This window comes from Bubalus bubalis, chromosome 21 (assembly GCF_019923935.1).
Source record: "Bubalus bubalis isolate 160015118507 breed Murrah chromosome 21, NDDB_SH_1, whole genome shotgun sequence".
In the NCBI taxonomy this organism is placed as follows: Eukaryota; Metazoa; Chordata; class Mammalia; order Artiodactyla; family Bovidae; genus Bubalus; species Bubalus bubalis.
In genome coordinates, this window is record NC_059177.1 from 6,397,851 (window position 1) to 6,411,223 (window position 13,373).

The 13,373-nt window shown below is 41.9% G+C and overlaps 1 protein-coding gene across 9 annotated transcripts in view; it reads right to left on the bottom strand.

The window, feature by feature from the left end:
• OSBPL10 (oxysterol binding protein like 10) overlaps nt 1-13,373 on the bottom strand; it is a 334,487-nt gene that overhangs the window by 179,091 nt on the left and 142,023 nt on the right. The window lies entirely within an intron of this gene.

Genomic DNA, 13,373 nt, shown 5'->3' on the forward strand with positions numbered 1-13,373 from the left:
ATCTCTCAGATCACAGACCCCAAACAGATCAAAGACTAAGAAAAAAGAAAGAAAACAAATCCAAAGGTCATAACAGAAAAACTCAATAAATTTAATGACCTAAAAATTGAAAGCTTATACACGGGGAAAAATGAAAGTCACTCAGTTGTGTCTGATCTTTGTGAACCCCATGGACTATACAGTCCAAGGAATCTCCAGGCCAGAGTACTGGAGTGGGTAGCCTTCCCCTTCTCCAGGGGATCTTCCCAACCCAGGGATTGAACCTGGATCTCCCACATTGCAGGCAGATTCTTTACCAGCTGAGCCACCAGGGAAGTTTAAGAATCCTAGAGTGCATAGCCTATCCCTTCTCCAGCAGATCTTCCCAACCAAGAAATCGAACTGGGGTCTCCTGCATTGCAGGTGGATTCTTTACCAGCTGAGCTACCAGGGAAGCCCTCTGTACAGGAAACAAATTTCAAAAACCCACTCCTGCCACCAACAAAGTCAGCCAATAAACCAGAAAAAATATTTTCAACTAGCTTCACAGACAAACGGTTCATCATTCTAATTTGTAAGTAGGAGAAGAATTTCTAGGAATTGATGTGACTGAGCACAGTATTCTAATAGGGCAAGATATGAATAGATAGCTCACAAAAAAAAAACCCATAAATGACCCTTAAGCCATATGAAAATGTGTTCAACTGTACTCATATGATAAATGTAAATTCAAACCACATTTAGATATACCATCTTTCACCCAACGGATTGTAAAAACCCGAAAAAATCAGTATGCAGTCTGCTGACAGACCACGGAGAGACAGTGATGCGGGACTGCCAAGTGGCAGACACCCCGAGGAGGGCAATCCGACAGGCCCTGCCCCAGTTACAAGGGCACTTCCCCGTGACCCAGCAACGTCCTGTTGGGGAACGTCTCCTCCACACACCTGCACCCAAGCATAATGGCACCAAAGCCGCGTGTTTAATGGAAAGGATCGGAAGCCACCTAAACGTCCCTCCATACGCGACAGGTTAACGAGACACAGCACCCCTCCATGACGGAACACCACCAGGAGGCTAAGAGGATTAGAAGAAAGGCCTCCATGAACTGATTTGGGAAAAGAACCCTCTAAGCTATGTAGTTAAGTGAAAAAGGCAAGGTGCCTAACTGTGCTACAGTATGCAAAGTTCTGTGTTAAAATGTGGAAAAGGAGTATTTTTATCATTGTTTAAAACACAAAAATCATCTAGACGGATACACGCTGAACTCCAAGTGGCTGCTTATTCCACGGAGGAGACGTGAAAAAGAGTGTGAACAGAGAGGGAGAGAGATTCTTTCATTTTGAGCTATGTGAATGGATTATAATGAATGGATTTTCTAAATTCTACATTAAAAAATCTGTATTCTAGATGTTTCTGCACTTCATTTCAGCTTGAGGAAAAAAGGCAGCTCGAGAAAAACTGGCAGATTTGTGCCATTTTCTCTATTTCAATTATCAAATATTTACTGAATACCTACTGCGCACCAAGGAAAATATCTGAAATGTGATGTGGAGGAGACACATAAGATGGACGAGGCCGTTTTTCACCACAGATGCTTATACTGTTACGGGGGATAGAGGAGCAAAGGCCCAGAGACAGCAAGACAGACAGACACACACACACAGAAAGGAAGACATGACAAGGTGCTAATTTGGCAATACAACCAGAAAATGCCAGAGTGAGGAAAAGCATGATCAAGGTGAACTGACTTCATCACAGGAGGCTGTTCTGAGGGCAAAGGACTTGAAGCCTGAGTAGGATTGGGAGAGACAGAGAGACACGTGTGGTGTACAAAGCAATCCAGACAGGAAGTTCCAAGTCTGCAGCCTTGGGTAACAGTCCCAGGTCTAAAAAAAAACAAAACACATGTACTCCAACGGCCGCTGCAGCACTATTCACAGTAGCTAGAACATGAGAGCAACCCAGACATCCATCAAGAGATGACTGGATAGAGAAGATGCGGTACATACATACGCAATGGAATATTACTCAGCCATAAAATGGAACAAACTTGAGTCATTTGCAGAGACGTGGATGGACCTAGAGTCTGTCATACAGAATGACGTAAGTGAGAAATAGAAAAACAAATATTGCGTATTAACACATATATGTATCTAGAAAAATGGTACAAATGAACCTATGTGCAGGGCAGGAATAGAAACGCAGATGTAGAGAACAGACTGGTAGGCTGTGGGATGAACTGGGAGTGACATACACATACTACCATGTGTAAAACAGGCAGCTAGTGGAAGCTGCTATACAGCACGGGCAGCTCAGCTCTGTGATGACCAAGAGGGGAGTGGGGTGGGAGGGATGCTCAAGGAGGGGATACATGTATACCTACAGCTGATTCACTTCACTGTACACCAGAAACTAACACTGTAAGCCAGCTACCCCTCCCCCAAAGCTGATAATTCATCATTTTACAAATCTCCAAGAGGGTGGGGAGCTTCGTAGGAGCCAGAGTAGAAACTAGAATTCTATGTTAGCATGCAGTACCATGGTAGCTCATGCAGTTCTCTGGATTTGAGCTTGGACAGAATTAGAAAGACAGATAAACTTGGGAAGCACTGTATTGCTTTCAAGTTACCTTATAAATAGGTAACTGGAGAAATCTGTGGTCTGAGAATTAAATATACTTTGATTATACTGAAATTCAATAGTTATCTACTTTCAACTTCAATCTTTTCCCTTGGAGTGAAGAGGAAGAAAGAAGCTATGTCTTTAACACTTTTTTTGTTTGTATATAATATATATTTGTATGCGTGTGTGTGTGTGTGTGTGTCCTGCACAGAATGGGGACTTTAGTTCCCTGGCCAGGGATCGAACCTGTGCCCTGCAATGGAAGCACAGAGTTTTAACCACTGGACTGCCAGGGAAGGCCCTCTTCAGTCCTTCAACAACAGCAAATTTGCCTAATCCACTGAAATACATTTTGATTGTTTGGGAGCCTTATTCCAACCCAAGAAAAGGCAGATTTTTCACTGGGCTTTGAAGCCAGACAGCCGGGTTTCACCCCCACCTCCAATCCCAGCACTACCAGCTTCGAGTTGTGTGACCTCAGGTGAGTTATTCAAGCTTTCTTATTAAGCAACAATTTCCTAATCTTTAAAAAAGGAATCATAATATTGACCCTTAAGAGCCATCATGAAGGTTAAATTAGCTCAGGCACAAAAAATGCTTAGCACAAGGGTTGCCGAGCAGGAGCTGTGTGGCCACAGTTCATTTCTTTCCTTACAGCCCTTAAGAGTTGATCGATGGTGGCATTATCGATTTTTAAAATGTTAAGAAGTCGCTTAGCACAAAATTGTATGCAGTCATTGACCTGCTTCTTATTTTCTTTAGGATCAAAGTTGTGATGAAGTCCAAGATGTAATTAAATACTTACTGGAGAATCTATATGGTCAGCAAGAGTGTAAGGAGAACCATACTTCTAGATTCTGAGTAGAATGAGAATCCATCAGAAATCAGAAAGGAAGGCCTCTCTCTGCTTGAAGGACTGTCCCGTAGACAGCAATAAATCAGGAAAGTCACCCGGGAGCCAAGGAATTCTGCTGTGGATGGCTAACCCTATGTTTATTATCTAATGGCTGTCATCTGAATTCACAAGCAGTAAATTTGAGTCGAAAAACCTTTAATTTCCCATTCACTGTGTGTTTCTCACGGTTTAATTCATACCCATGCCTCCTCCTGAGGGCAAACAGGAGCCAAAAAAGAAGTCTCTTGGTAAATCCCATAGGGCATCCGGAACTGGGAGGAAAAGGCAGAAGAAGAAGCAACAACTGACACCCCTACAAACAAGCAGGCCCTTTATGAAAAGCCAGCCCACTGGAGCTTGGCTCAATGTCAAGTGGCAGCCTGGCTGGGAGGGGAGTTTGGGGGAGAACGGATACGTGTGTATATGTGGTTGAGCCCCTTTTTGTCCACCTGAAACTATCACACAACATTGTGACTTGGCAAAACTCTAATATAAAATTAAAAACAAATTTTTTTTTTAAGTGGCCTCTTGAAAATGTTCAGGTTGTGTCTGAAAATTACACTCAGGGAACTCCCTGGCCGCCCAGTGGTGAGGACTCCATGCTTTCCCGCCAAGGATGTGGGCTGGATCCCCAGCTCGGGAACTAAGATCCTGTACACCGTGTGGCACGGCCAAATGTCTTTAAAAAAGAATCACATTTAGGTGTCACACCCCTCCCTGGTACTAATTTAAAATAAAATATTTTCAAAGCCTGAGGTACAACATGTCAGGGTTTTGCTCCGAATACTGACTTCAGCGGGGCTGATGAGAAATGCTGAGTGTGGCATCTGCAGAAAATTCTGAGGCAAGAGTCACCACTTCTACCTGGGAATATGATTAACCCTAACCTAGGAAGAGTCACCCCACGTGTCCCCTCCCTTAGCCAGCAGCACCAGGTCAGTGGGGTGCCTGCCTGACAAATGGGGGTGAGGCCAAAGAGGGAACAGGTAGCAGAGAACGTGCGTTCAGACCATGAACACAAAGATGTTCAGACCGTGGCCAAGACTGCACATGCACTCAGGTTTTCTGAAATCTACCAACCTCCTGGTTTTCCCAGCTTTCTTCCCTGGATCCCTGGGCTCCCAAGCATTGGTGGAAGGGATGCACAGACATTCTCTGTGTATTTACTGGCCCACACGGGCATGAAGGAGAGATGTGATTGCAAATGGAGAAGCAGCCCTGGAAAGAGTGCTTCCAGCCAGGGAGACCAAGCAATAAGCCAGACAGAGTCTAGTCTGGGGAGCTCATAAGAGAATCAGGGACCGCCTGAGGCTTCCTGCCATTGCTGCGCCACCCAGAAGAGCAGCAGGGGAACTAGGTCCCACAGGACAGCGGGCAGGGTGGGGGGCGGTCAAGACCGCATTTTCTCAAGTCAGTGGCCTCGGTTTGAATCTGTGTTCTGCCACTCATGAGTTATGAGGCACAGTAAAGTCACATAGCATTTTACTTTCTAAAATTATAATATTACCTACCTCATAGGGCTGTTGGAGACTAACATGGAAAGAGATAGGTGAAGCACATCATGTAGAAAGCATGCAATAAGCGTCACCATTACCATTCATAAAATAATAAAAATGAGGCATTGTGAAAATGAAAGATTAAGTCGTCCCACAGTCAAATTAAGGATTTAAAGGTGGTTTTCATCTGAGTACTTTGTGCAGACATAGCCTTACCTTAACTGCCTTAACTTTAAAAAAAAAAGGGTAAATTAAGAATAATCATCCCAATTACTGAAAAACAGTTTGCTTCGGACAAAAAAGTACAAAGCACATCTACTACGATTGCACGTTTGTGAAAATCCATCTGTTGTTGAACACAAAGTGCCTGTAGACTGCTCCAGTGCTACACGGGGACTGACAGCAAAGAATTAGTATAAATAAGTAATGGGCCGTTTCCCATTAGGATTTTGGAATAAACAAAGCCCCAAATTGAAAAGATCATCAGCTGGTCCTAAAAATGCCGTAAAAACGTGTATCAAAAATTTATAACTAGGCTTCCCAGAGATGAAATTAAAAAGCTAAAAAGGAGTAAGGGAGGTGGTTATCTTAAATATACATCCGTGGCAACTGCTTCTGTAGAAAATTTTTCTGATGGGAAAAACTTCAGAGAGAAAATTATAACAGCCTTCAAATGCCATTTAATTTTGGTGCCCATCTTCCTCACTTCCTTGAATTCTTCCACAGCAAAGGGAAAAAAAAGACACTAGATTTCAGTCACATAGCCCCAGGAAGGCAGAGAAATCAAACCGGCCTGGTTACAATTTTGAAAAATAAATTCAACCAACTCAAATTAGTTCTTCACATTCTTTCTCTCTTCCTCTTAAAAAAAAAAAAAAAAAAGAATATGTGCCCTTTCTAAATATGTGTGTTAATGCTCAGTCCTGTCTGACTTTGCAACCCCATGGACTGTAGCCCTCCAGGCTCCTCTGTCCTTGGAATTCTCCAGGCAAGAATACTGGAGTGGGTTGCCAGTTCCTTCTCCAGGGGATCTTTCTGATCCAGGGATCGAACCTGGGTCTCCTGCATTGCAGGCAGATTCTTCACTGTCTGAGCCACTAGGGAAGCCCAAATATGTGAAAACTAAGCATTAAAACTATGGCTTATTTCCTTTCTTCCAAAAGTACACATACCTCAAAGTCAACCAAAAGAGAAAAAGCCAAAAGTTTTTAAAATATTACATTCAGGGCCTTAAAATTATTCAGAATTTTTATTTCCTGGCAGTCAGCATCTGAATAAATGTGGAATATTTTTAAATGAATCTATTCTACTAAATATTTTGCTTAATAGCTTCTTAGAGACAGTTTCATTTGCCCTTTTTATTTTTGTTTTTTTTTTAATATTCTGTCACTTCAGCTTAAAATCTAGAGTAGAAATAAAATGTTTTAAACTGGGCCATTTTCCAAGTTCATTCCCAAGATAAATGATTCAAAATTATACTCAGCTCTCTCTACTTTTCTAAACTCCTGCCCTCTTACAGAAATAGGAGTTTCAACTTTAAGTTACCAAGCTTTGGAAATTTCTTCCATTGTCCTCTGTGAATCCTTCACACATCTTAGAGATGTTCCACTAAGATTCTCTTAAAAATACACACATAAAAACGCATGCAAACATGTGTGCAAAGGAAAAGTCATGGTTTTCCCCTGAGAGGCGAGCGCTCTCCTGTTTCTAAACATATCACCCTGATTATACATGCAAATGCTGGATCTCTGAAAAATCAGGACACGCAAGTGCAGTATTTCTAGTTCTTGCAGATAAAAGGAAAGAAAACTTGACATTTCCAGCTTGCCTTCTCTCTCTCAACATTTTCAGCCCCCAAATAAATTCTGCTGACTCTTCTCTTACAGCTAACCCAACTGTTCCAGAATCCCTAACCCATACTCTTGGCCCAAACCTCCATCTAGATCAAGTTGAGGGTCCTAAATGGGCTGAAAGCATTGGTCTCATGCACTTGGCACCCTTATCACACAAAAGCCTTTTTTCCCCACTTCCTCACCTTCTGCCATTTTCCAGATCCACCTAGAAAATGATTATATGCAATCTTATTTTTTTAATATTTATTTATTTTTTTGGCTGCACTGGGTTTTAGTTGCAGCACAGGCTTAGTTGCCCCACAGCATGTGGAAGCTTAGTTCCAACACTAGGGATTGAACTCACATCCCCTGTGTTGGAAGGCAAATTCTTAACCAGTGGCTGCTGCTGCGAAGTCGCTTCAGTCCTGTCCAACTCTGTGCAACCCCAAAGATGGCAGCCCACCAGGCTCCCCCGTCCCTGGGATGCTCCAGGCAAGAGCACTGGAGTGGGTTGCTACTTCCTTCTCCAATGCATGAAAGTGAAAAGGGAAAGTGAAGTTGCTCAGTCGTGTCCGACTCTTTGCGACCCCATGGACTGTAGCCTACCAGGCTCCTCCGTCCACGGGATTTTCCAGGCAAGAGTATTGGAGCACTGCCATCTCCACTTAACCAGTGGACCACCAGGGAAGTACCTATGCACAATTTTAAAACCATCCATACATCTACCCTCTCAGCTCTTGCTTCTTTCACCCATACATACCCTGTGCTTGGGACCTTGCAATTCCAGGTCCCAAAACTCCTGTTTGATGCTTTGTTCTAAGAGCAGGAGGATTCCCTCCTACTGTCCAAGTCCCATTCTCTCCATTCCTCCTCCTGTGAAATCACAGAATTTCAGAGCTAGAAGAGACTTCAGGTCTACACCTTCCACTCTATAGACCTAAAAACTACAGCCTCAACGAGGCAGAATGAAACATACCAAAGGAGGACCCAGATTACAAGTCTCGTTCAAGATTTAACCCAAAGAGCCTGAGAATCTGGAGAAGGCGATGGCACCCCACTCCAGTACTCTTGCCTGGAAAATCCCATGGACAAGGAGCCTGGTAGGCTGCAGTCCATGGGGTCGCTGAGGGTCGGACACGACTGAGCGACTTCACTTTCACTTTTCACTTTCATGCATTGGAGAAGGAAATGGCAACCCACTCCAGTGTTCTTGCCTGGAGAATCCTAGGGACGGGGGAGCCTGGTGGGCTGCCATCTATGGGGTTGCACAGAGTCGGACACGACTGAAGCGACTTAGCAGCAGCAGCCTGAGATTCAGCCCATCCAGCTGGTCCTTCTCAATTAAACAAGGGCTAAATCATTAAAACAGATTCTGGCAGAGGGGTGGGATAAATCGAGAGACTGGGATTGACATACATACATGACTACATATGAAAGAGATAATTAATAAGGACCTGAATACTCATTGGAAGGACTGATGCTGAAGCTCCAATACTTTGGCCACTTGATGCAAAGAACCATCTCATTGGAAAAGACCCTGATGCTGGGAAAGATTGAAGGCAAGAGTAGAAGAGGGCAGCAGAAGATGAGATGGTTGGATGGCATCACTGACTCAACAGACAGAGAGTCTGAGCAAACTCTGAGAGATAGCAAAGGACAGGGAAGCCTGGCATGCTGCAGTTCACGGGGTGGCAAAGAGTTGGACATGACTGAGCAACTGGACAACAACAATAAGGACCTACTGTATAGCACAAGGAACTCAACTCAGTACTCTATAAAACTACCTATATGGGAAAAGAATCTAAAAAAGAGTGGCTGTATCTATAACTGACATTTCACTGTACAACAGAAACTAATCAGTTCAGTCGCTCAGTCGTGTCCGACTCCTTGCGACCCCATGAAACTAATCAACTAGCTTCAATAAAAATTTAAATTAAAAAAAAACAGTGTCTGACACAAGGTTGACATTAAAATATTTGATAGAAAGGATGAAAGCTGATATCCATTATCCATTTTCACCTTTCCTCTTGCACATTCACCTGTTATAAAAATACATACGCAACACTCCTTTGAAAGCGAAATAACTGTGTACTATATTCTCTTAGAACTGCAGATTCAAGAAAATCATCTTATTTAATATATGTTTGTAAATAACATGAAACAAAGACTTTCTAAGGCTTTTAAGGCTTCATTAAGTCTTTAACAAAGACTTTCTTTTTAACAGAAAAATAACTCTGAAAACAAGAACCAGAAGTTTCTTTAACTTAATTATGTTAGAGCCACCACATAAAACCCAGAGTAAACACCACACTTAATATAAACATTTTAGTTTCACTGCTTTCAGTCTTACAAACAAGGTAAGGATTCCAATATCATCATCAATGTTTAACAGTACTAGAGGCATGAGCCAACAAAATAGGAACCAAAAAAAAGAGAGGTAGAAGAGTAAAAAGGAACAAAAAGAGTCACTGATTGTACATGTAACCATTTTACAGAAAACAAAAAGAAAATTAGAGAGTCCAAAGTTGCCAGATATACAATAAACTTAGAAAAGTCAACCGCATTCCTCTGTATCGACAATAACTAACCAGAAAATACAGTAGAAAATAAGATATTCATAATAACAATAAAAACTCTGATGTACAGGTATTAATCCAATCAGGAATACATGAAACTTTCATTCAGAAGGTCTTTTAATCCTGTGGGAAAAAAATCCATGAAGGAGTAAGAAAATGAAGACACACAGGCCAGGTGAATGAATGGAGCAACACCTCTATAGTGTTCATAGTTGACCTGGTGGCTCAGAGGATAAAGCATCTGCCTGCAATGCCGGAGACCCGGGTTCGATCCCTGGGTCAGGAAGATCCCCTGAAGAAGGAAATGGCAGCCCATTCCAGTGTTCTTGCCTGGAGAATCCCTTGGACAGAGGAGCCTGGCAGGTTACAGTCCACGGGGTCGCAAAGAGTCAGACATGACTGAGCGACTTCACTTCACTTTATAGATGTCAAATCTCCCAAATAATTATATCATTTTTGTAATAAAAATTCCAGTGGGATTTCTTGAGCAACTCAACAAATTCAGTATAATACATGAGTAGAAGAATAAAGGTTTGTGAAGGGTCAAGTAAATTTTTCTCAGAAAAAGAAGAGGGGATCACCCTCCCAACAGATGCAAATACTAAAAATAGCAAAACCACAGTGATTATATGTGGTATTCATGCAGGAACTAGCAACTGCAGTAAAAACTAGAAAAGAGGGTGTGAGATATGTTTAAGTAAACATGAGAATCTGGTATATTATGGATGGTGGTGGTTTAGTTGCTAAGTTGAGTCCAGCTCTTTTGTGACCGCACGGACTGTAGCCCACCAGGCTTCTCTGTCCAAGGGATTCTCCAGGCAAGAATACCGGAGTCAGTTGCCAATTCCTTCTCCAGGGGACTTTTCTGACCCAGGTTTGAACCTGGGTCTCTTGGATTAGTAGACGGGTTCTTTACCACCGAGCCACCAGGGAACCCCCTACCATAAATCAGTAGGACAGAACAAATGTTACTGGGAAAAGCAAAAATATGACTGGTTTTCTGCCTTACAGGGTAGATACAGAGGCAAAAATCTAAATGTAAAAAGCAGAAACACAAGCTAACAAAAGACAGGGTAGGAGCACAACTCTGTAATTTGCAGATAAGCATTTCTGAACCAAGACCAAAAGCTCAAGTCACAAGCAGAACAATTTGATGGACTGGACTACACGGTGAATGAGTTTTGATTCCACGAGGAAACTGGAAAGATCACAAGTGTGCAGAGACTGGGAGAAGACAGATTAATATTAGAATATAAAAGGTGCTCCTAGAAAAAGAAGTCAGAAGATACTGTAGAAGAGGTGCATATGATAAGAACAGGCATTATACAGAAGGAGACTCCTGAGTGGCTAACAATGTATCAAGATAATCAGAGAAATACTCGTTAAAATAACCAGGAGATTCTACATCCACCAGATTTGCCCAAACATTCCCAAATAATGGAAAAGAAAGGAAGAAACTGGACCTCTGCAATGCTAGTGGGAGGACAGACTGGTACAGCCATTCTGGTAGCAATGCAGCAGAATTTTGTGAAAATAGAGACGTATGTTCCTTACGATCCTCAAACGTTCCGGGCAGGCACCCAACAAACATGCTCCCAGTCATGGGTATATACAGGGATACATACAAAGGCGTTAACAGGTAATGAGGGTGGAGAGTTTGAGCCAATATAGGTGTACAGCAGTAAGAATCTATAAATAACAGACCTCACACAATAATATACATGCAACAGTTAGAAGACATGACTTTGAGGTACACAGAGCAACATCAGTAAAATTTAAAACATACTTTTGAGTTAGAAAACTTTAAGATGACAGTAAGGATAATACCACTTACGTTAAGTTCAAAACACAGATACAAGGCAAAGACCTGGGTATATCCTAGGAATTGGTACCGACAGGGATGAGGGGAATGAGAGTGGAGGAAAAAAGAAAATAATTATAAGAGTTGCCTTAAAAAATTTTTTTAAGAGAAGACTTGTTTGGACTGATGAGCTTTCCATGATCCAGTAATGATGGTTTTAACTTTATTTACAAGTATATTTATAATATCTAACACTTACATGACACCCAGAAACAGTATGGACTTAACAGAAGCAGAAGATATTAAGAACAGGTGGCAAGAATACATAGAAGAACTATACAAAAAAGATCTTCATGACCCAGATAACCATGATGGTGTGATCCCTCACCTAGACCCAGATATGCTGGAGTGTGAAGTCAAGTGGGCCTTAGGAAGCTTTACTATGAACAAAGCTAATGGAGGTGATGAAATTCCAGCTGAGCTATTTTAAATCCTAAAAGATGATGCTATGAAAGTGCTACACTCTATACGCCAGCAAATTTGGAAAACTCAGCAGTGGCCACAGACTGGAAAAGATCAGTTTTCAATTCTAATCCCAAAGAAGGGCAATGCCAAAGAATGTTCAAACTACCACACAACTGCACTCACTTCACATGCTAGCAAGGTAATGCTCAAAATCCTTCAAGCTAGGCTTCAACAGTATGTCAACGGAGAACTTCCAGATTTAGAAAAGGCAGAGGAACCAGAGATCAAATTGCCAACATCAGTTGAATCATAGAAAAAGCAAGAGAATTCCAGAAAAAGATCTATTTCTGCTTTATTGACTATGCTAAAGCCTTTAACTGTGTAGATCACAACAAACTGTGAAAAATTCTTAAAGAGATGGGAATACAAGATCATCTTACCTGCCTCCTAAAAAACCTGTATGCAGGTCAAGAAGCAACAGTTAGAACCGGACATGGAACAGACTGGTTCAAACTTGGGAAAGGAGTATGTCAAGGTTGTATATTGTCACCCTGATTATTTAACTTATACATCATGTGAAATGCCAGGCTGGAAGAATCACAAGGTAGAATTAAGATTTCGAAAAGAAATATCAATAACCCCAGATATGCAGATGACACTACCCTTATGGTAGAAAGCGAAGAGGAACTAAAGAGCCTCTTGATGAAGGTGAAAGAGGAGAGTGAAAAAGCTGGCTTAAAACTCAACATTCAAAAAACGCAGATCATGGCATCCAGTCCCATCACTTCATGGCAAATAGACGGGGAAACAGTGTAAACAGTGAGAGACTTTATTTTTTTGAACTTCAAAATCACTGCAGATGGTGACTGCAGCCATGAAATTAAAAGACGCTTGCTCCTTGGAGGAAAAGTTATGACCAACCTAGACAGCATATTAAAAAGCAGAGACATTACTTTGCCGACAAAGGTCTGTCTAGTCAAAGCTGCAGTTTTTCCAGTAGTCATGTATGGATGTGAGAGCTGGACAATAAAAAAGGTTGAACGTGGAAAAATTGGTACCTTCGAACTGTGGTGCTGGAGAAAAACTCTTGAGAGTCCCTTGGACTGCAAAGAGATCAAACCAGTAAATTCTAAAGGAAATCAGTCCTGAACATTCATTAGAAGGACTGATGCTGAAGCTCTAATACTTTGGCCACCTGATGCAAAGGAAAGATTGAAAAAGACCCTGATGTTGGGAAAGATTGAGGGTGGGAGGAGAAGGGGACGGCAGAGGATGAGATAGTTGGATGCCATCACCGACTCAATGGACATGAGTTTGAGCAAGCTCTGGGAGTTGGTGATGGACAGGGAGGCCTGGCGTGCTGCAGTCCATGGGGTCACAAAGAGTCAGACATGACTGAGCGACTTAACAGCAACATATGATACCCACTACACAGCATAAACTGTTTTAAGTAATATACACCTTATATCACTTTATGGTTTATAATAAAGGAAGGACTTAATAAATCTTCAAATAATGTAAATCATTAAAGGTTTACAGTCCATCTTTATAACACCACGAGGTAGGTACTATGGTTTCCATTTCAAGAATGAGGCACAGAGAGACACAGCAGTTTTCCTCGGGTCACACAGCTCGGAAACAATGGAGCTGAGACTCAAGTTCACATGAGCAGCTTCTGCAGCCCATTGTACTAGAGTGATTCAT